Raw genomic sequence first — 6,946 nt, forward strand, 5'->3', positions numbered from 1 at the left:
CCAGTCTGATTTGCTAGAGGATGTACTCACCTTTTGGAGAATGAACACTCTCAATTATTACTTCCAAGATCAATAGAGCTCAGGAGTGCAAAGAGCAGTTAAAACTAGATGTGGTCAAGGTTATGCAAGCTATAAAACATAAATAACGAGCAAACAGTATTTGTAAAGCAAGTGTTGCATCTGAAAGAAAGTGATTCAGTTTAGTACAGGTTCACTTAAATTTATGAAATGGTGAGGTGCTCTTCCATCTTAATCTGTTTACAGAATCACAGATCACAAATGGTTGAGGTTGAATAGGACCTCTTGAGATGATCTGATCCACCTTCCCTGCTCAGACCAGCATTAACTAGAGCAGGTTGTTCAGGGCTTCTCCAGTTGGGTTTTGATTATCACCAAGGCTACAGACTTCAAAAACTCTCTGGGCAACCTATCTGAGTGTTCAACTATCCTAACATTTAAAAACTTTTTTTTGTAGAATTTCCCATATTCCAGTTTATGCTTGCCACATCTTGTATTGTCACTCAGCACAGACAAGAAAAACCTGACTGTTTTACTTTCCATCAGGTCTTTACTTTCCATCAGGTACCAATACACGTGGATAAGATCTCCCTGAGCCTTCTTTTCTTCAGGCTGGACAATCCCAACTCTCTCAACCTCCCCTCATATGAAAGATACTGCTCTCCCTAAATTTTCTTTGTGGTACTTTTCTGAACTATCTTCAGTATGTCTGTGTCTCTGTTGTACCTGTGAGTGCAGAGATGGACCCTGATCTCAGTGTACCTGAGCAGAGGGGAAGGGTCATTTCCCTTTACTGGCTGCCAATGCCTTTCCCTATGCAGCCCAGGAAGGAGCTGGAGAGCAATTACCTTTGCTGCAAGGGACACCATGGGCTCATATTCCAACTAATGTCCTACATGACACCTTGGGTCTTTATTATTTTATAAGATTTCTTTCTAGTCAGTCAGTCCTAAGCCTGTACTGGCCATAGAGTCAGATAAAGCATTTATAATTTGTCTTTTCTGTACTTCATAAAGTTCTTGTCAGCTCATTTCTCCAACCTGCTGAATGGCAACATGGAATGTGGTGTAGGAGTCACTCTTCCCAACTCCATATCATCTGCAACTTTGCTGAGGGTCTACTCTGTCCTAATCCTGATCAGTAATGAAGGGGTTGCCCAGTATTGGTCTCACTATCAACCTCTTGTGTGCCTTGCTACTGACAATGTTCAGCTGGACACTGTGAAGGTGATCACAACCCTTGGAGCTTTGCAGTTCAGTCACTTTTAAATACATCTGATCATCTAATCTGTATTTCATTAGTTTATCAGTGAGGATGCCATCAAAAGCCTTGCTAAAGTCAAGGTGAACAATATCCACTGCTTTCTCCTATGTGTTCCCTGTGTCAAGAGTCTTTTAGGGGTGACAGCTTACCTAAAATCCAAGCATGGGACTTGGTGAGTGGCAAACAGACGAGTCTCTGTTTGCAAGCATAACTAGAGACATAACTCACATTACTTACATGAATTTAGTGCATTGTTTTAGGGGATTTGGGATGTGTCTATGTACAGCTGGATGTGGCTCACCTAAAATATTTTAATTTTTTTTTTCATTTTCTTTCTGAGCCTGAAAAGGCCACTTTGGATGAAGATAATGACATTAGATGGTTGAATTCTGCTAAATTATGATAGTATGGTGATTTCCTTGTAAGTTGTTTCCTTGTAGCCTCTGTTGCTGTTAATCATTCCAGTCAAGTGGGGCATGCTTAGTTCACAGCCTGTTTTTGACAGTGCCAGTGGACATCTATGCATGTGAAACTTCCAAATCCACAGCTGTTTCCATTAATCTAAGGCAGTCATCCAAATGCCTAAATTGCATCACAGGGAACAAAATTCACTAAAACATTTATGGAACTTTTTCTCACTAATATTATGGTTATTTTTTAACATGAAACATGTAATATTCTCTGTTACACAAAGGAAAGGAGCATGTGGTGCATGGGATACAGCAGTACCAAAAAGGACAATTTCCATCAGATCATGGTTGCTCACTGCTTGCTGTAATATTCTAGAAACATGGTTCAGTATAACACTGCTGCTTATCTGCATTTGCTTGAGATAAAGGAATGTGCTTTGATCACTTGAGCCTTCAGACAAGTTCATTAGTTAACTGTAAATCGATATATTGATTTACATATTTGTTTGTTTATAAATGTGTAAAGGAACTGCTAACAGCCAGGTCATTCAACTTCATAACCTTAATGAATGTGGCCAGCAGCTACAAGGTATTGTGATTTTTGGTAACAGAAGTCTTGCAAGAACTACACACATGACATTGCCTCATGACACTAAAAGATTTGAAACACCTGATTTCAAAATCAGACGTAACTCTGTGCTGTTGGTTTTCAGCAGCCAACCTGCTTCTTTTATTATGATTATACAAACCACATTATTATTTTACAAATAATAATAAATTAATACATATATTTGATATATTTAGAAATAACATCATAGGATCTGATTGGGTTGTTTTTAATAAAGTCTTGAAAACATCTGCCTTTGCCTGCTATTGCATTCATGTTAAAAAGAAACACCTTTCTTTCAGACAAATGGATCACTTGGGCCCAAATATTCTAAACATCAATAAAGCTAATCAGGCTTAATATTGAAAGGAGTATTTAACTGAAGATTAGGCTGAGAAAACAAACTGAGAAGCAGGTTCTTCTCTTTCCTCAACTGCGAACTGAAACTGAAGAAGCTTATCATAATCGAGTGACGAGTTGAACTTAGCACTTACAGTGTCTAGCCTTATAAGCAAATAGTGATATTTATTGATGGTATTAATGTTTTTAAATAGGCTTAGACCTTTTATAATACCACCGACATTTCATTTTATGGAACATGGAATGTAGAGGCTGTAAAGTCATGATTAATATTGCTAACAGTAATAAGTGGAAGTGCAATAGTCATTTTTGTGCATATTTGCTTATATTATGTGAATGCCTTCAGTGTCTGAAGAAACGCTATAGGGATGCAAATTTCCCCAGGTCTGGAAATTGATTGACTTCTGAAAACATTGCCCAGAGGGACAGAAAAGAGTTCAGATTATACACTTTAACTGTTAAATGACCAAAGGCTGTGATAGTCACTTAAGAGGTATGTATCCTAGCTGTGCAATTAGCTGTATTATTTAATCTTTCTCAGCATGTGCTGCTGTTCAGTGGGGGATTTGAATGTGTTCAGCATCTCAGTTCTGCAGAAGAAGATGCTAATCATCCAGAGACTTCTGAAAGAAAATTACAAGATCAGAATAAAACTGAAATAAGTTTTGAGAAAATGAAAGAAATCAGAACAGAAAATCAGCTCTACCCTTGCCTAGCTTTGTGAAAGACTGCCAATTTTTGACTGTTGCAGCTGAGCAGTACAGTAAGAGATCTGAAAGTGAATTGCTTACATTACCATTTAAGAAGGTCATCCATCCATAAGAATAAACAAAATTTGTGAAATAATAAAGATTATCCTATAGTAGAATGGTACAAAAAGAAAAATGTAATAGAATGGTAAAAAGAACTTCGATTACCTAACCTTCAGGCTAACCTGAAGATAGCAATTTATCAGCTGATCTATGCCTCAGTGATCTCCATTTTACTTTTTTTGGTTATGTTTCCATTTTATGGTTAAGTAAATCTCAGTACATTGACCAAAACATATATCTGAAATCACATCTGAGATTATAGATTATAGACCATACTCTTAACTGACTGACTGAAGTGACAGGGCTTAGATTTCAAGATTTATCAATTTTTTTGCTTTTACCTTTTGTGGTTTTGGTTTTTAGGGTTTTTTTGGGGGGGTTGGTGTTTTTTGTTTTTTTTTTGGGGGGGGGCAGGGTTTGTTGGTGGTGATTTGGGTTGGGTTTTTGTTTTGTTTCTTTTTTTTTTTTGTTTGGTTTGGTTTTTTGGGTTTTTTATGCAATTACAATGAGTGCAGGTAGTGGTTGGGAAGAAGGCCAGAAAGAATAGGGAATTTCTTATATCTAAGCATTTTAAGAATAATAAAATTAGGGGCAAAAAAAGGTTATTTTCCTTTGCAACTTAATTGAGCAATTTTTGTCTGTTGAAATGGTTAAAATTAGAATAGTCCAGAATATCAGATATATGTGCAGTGTATTGCTTTAAAACCAGAGCTTTTCATCTTGAGTGTAAGATAATGCAAGCCTGTTTGACATATAAGAACTGCTGTGAAACAGTGGCAACTCACTTCAAAGAATGTACAGAAAATTCTAATTCTTGGATTACTCTTTCTGTGGCTGTTTTTCAAAATGGAATAATAATCAGGGAACATCACTAGAGATGCTGCAGTTTTTGATTTCTTGGCTCTTGGTTCAGCTCTGTCAGTAATATCTGTACCCTGTTCTATGCTTTCAACAAGGACTGCAGTTTTTCTCTTTAAAGAAGGAGAAAAGAGTTCTCAGTTTTATTCTGATACTTAAAAACTCCCTAGGGCACAGACTACCCTCTCAATGCATAAGCCTGCATCTTGTAATGCAGACTCATATAATCATAGAATATTTTAAACTGGAAAAGATCTCTTAGATCAATAAGTATAGCTGGTACCCTGGCATTGCCAAGTTCACTACTAAACCATTTTCCTAAGTGCCACATCTACCTGTGTTAAATACCTTTAGGGATGGTGACTCAGCCATTTCCCTGGGCAGCCTATTACAGTGCTTAACAACCTTTTCCATTAAGAAATATTTCCTATTTTTCAATCCAAATCTTTCCTGCTGCAACTTGAAGTCAATTCCTCATGTCCTCTCCCCAGTTAAGTGGGAGAAGAGCCCAGCCCTCTGGCTATCATGTCCTTTCACATACTTGTAGAGAGTGATGAGGTGTCCCTTTCTTCAGACTGAGCAATCCCATCTCCCTCAGCCTCTCCTCATGTGCCTCATGCTGTAGACCCTTCACCAGCACCATTGACCTTCTCTGGACATGCTTCAGCACCTCAGTGTTTTTCTTGTAGTGAGGGGCCCAAAACTGAGCCCAGGATTTGAGGTGTGGCCTCACCAGTGCTGAGTACAGGGGGACAGTCATTGTCCTGATTCTGCTGGCCACACTATTGCTGATGCAACAAGGTTTCCATTGCCTTCTTGGTGACCTGATCACGCTTTGGACAATGTTCAGCCTCTGCGTACCAGCACCCCCAGGCCCTTTTCCACTGGGCAGTTTTCCAGCCACTCTGTCAAATTGTATCAATGCAGGGGGCTGTTGTGCCCCAAGTACAGGACCCAGCACTTCAGCTTGTTGAACCTCATAAATGTGACCTTGTCACATTTATCCAGACTGTCCAGATCCCTCTGCAGAGCCTTCCAACCCTCCAGCAGATCAACATTCCCACCCAAGAGGGTGTCATCCGCATACCACCACAGGGTGCACTCAATCCCCTCATCCAGATCAACGATAAAGATACCAAAGAGAATATTAGTACTATCGGTACAAATGGTACTTGAAGAAAATGTGTGCAAAGTGTTCAGAGTCCTGAAAGACTAGAGGCAGCGAGATATTTATGATTGTTTCTGTGTACATAGGATAAAACTTATATCACCAGCTCATATTTCAACCTGGTTTCTTAGTCCTGGCTTCATATTAGTGGATACTTATCCAAAAGATTTTTGGGTGGATAGAGAGCTTATCCTCTGCTTTTTAATCATATAATTTTTATTATTCAGTTCAGAGAATTGTTATTGTTCAGAGAAAGAAAGAATTCTGTATGGTAAGAATCTTGTAGTAGTTATTCAAGGACAAAATAATTACCAATAAGACTGAAATATTCTCTCCATGGAGTCACTGTCTATCTGTTTGATCTACTGAGGAGTTAGAGATTTCGTATACTGAGAGGCCATGATTTGTTTTTTGGATTTTTTTAGTGATAATACTTCTTAGAAGCACTATGCATTTAGACATTAGCAAGAATAAAAATGGTGTTTGGATAAATCCATATATTATATTTATCTACTGATATATGGATACTTACTTTGAAAACTTGACTTCTGGCCATGAATAAGGGTATCTTTGTAATATTCCTCTGAGGGAAAGAAATACAATTAGATCTGTTTTATAAAGATGAAGGAAAGAGATTAAGGATTAAACATAGAAAGGTACCAGAGGCCTATTTACAAAAGGTAGCTGTAGTCAGATATTTCCAGAGTGTGATTTACGTACCTAAAGATGGGCTTTGAATCAATCCCTGGAGTTTCTTTCTCTTTGTCTCACTTTGTGGACTCATCCTGAGATGATTAGTTCCCCTAGGCTAAAGTTTGCATTTGACAAGATGCAGTGCAAGCCATATTTCAGACATATCCTTTCAATTCTCTATTCCCTGTGCTGGCATCCAAAGTCTGTCTATGTTTTGGGTCTCTGTGCAATGAGACAAGTTTGGGGGAAGAAAAAACCAAAATCAGGACTGTGCTTAGGGAGTCCAGTGGGCAAGGATGTGCTTTGAACACTCGTTCCAGGATACGATTGCATTTATTCACTCCCAGCAGGAGGTCAAAGGAATTCTTTCTGGAGCTGCAAAACACCAAGTGCTTCTTAACCAGGTGCCACCAATCCACTTAGTTCTGCCCCCCTTTCTCCCTAGCTCCACTTCTTGCTCAACTTCTGATGGTTCCTCCCCATCTTCCTCTGCCCATACCACAGCTGCAGGGTAATCAGGGTACTGATAATTCCCTTTAGTCAAGAGCACATCCAGGAGACTAGAAAGATGAACTGAGGAGTATTGAGATCTCTCAATGACTGTGGCAAGGAAAGGAAAGTAATTTCATGGAACACTTTGTAGCATTTAGTGTATGGACAGCACCTGAAATGGTTTGTTGAACTCTCTGTAAATGTCTTTTAAGATGTGAAAAATATTTGTGGCATTGACTAGAATTATCCACCTTTCTCCTGAATC

The sequence above is a fragment of the Ammospiza caudacuta genome, chromosome 2 (genome assembly GCF_027887145.1).
Source record: "Ammospiza caudacuta isolate bAmmCau1 chromosome 2, bAmmCau1.pri, whole genome shotgun sequence".
In the NCBI taxonomy this organism is placed as follows: domain Eukaryota; kingdom Metazoa; phylum Chordata; class Aves; order Passeriformes; family Passerellidae; genus Ammospiza; species Ammospiza caudacuta.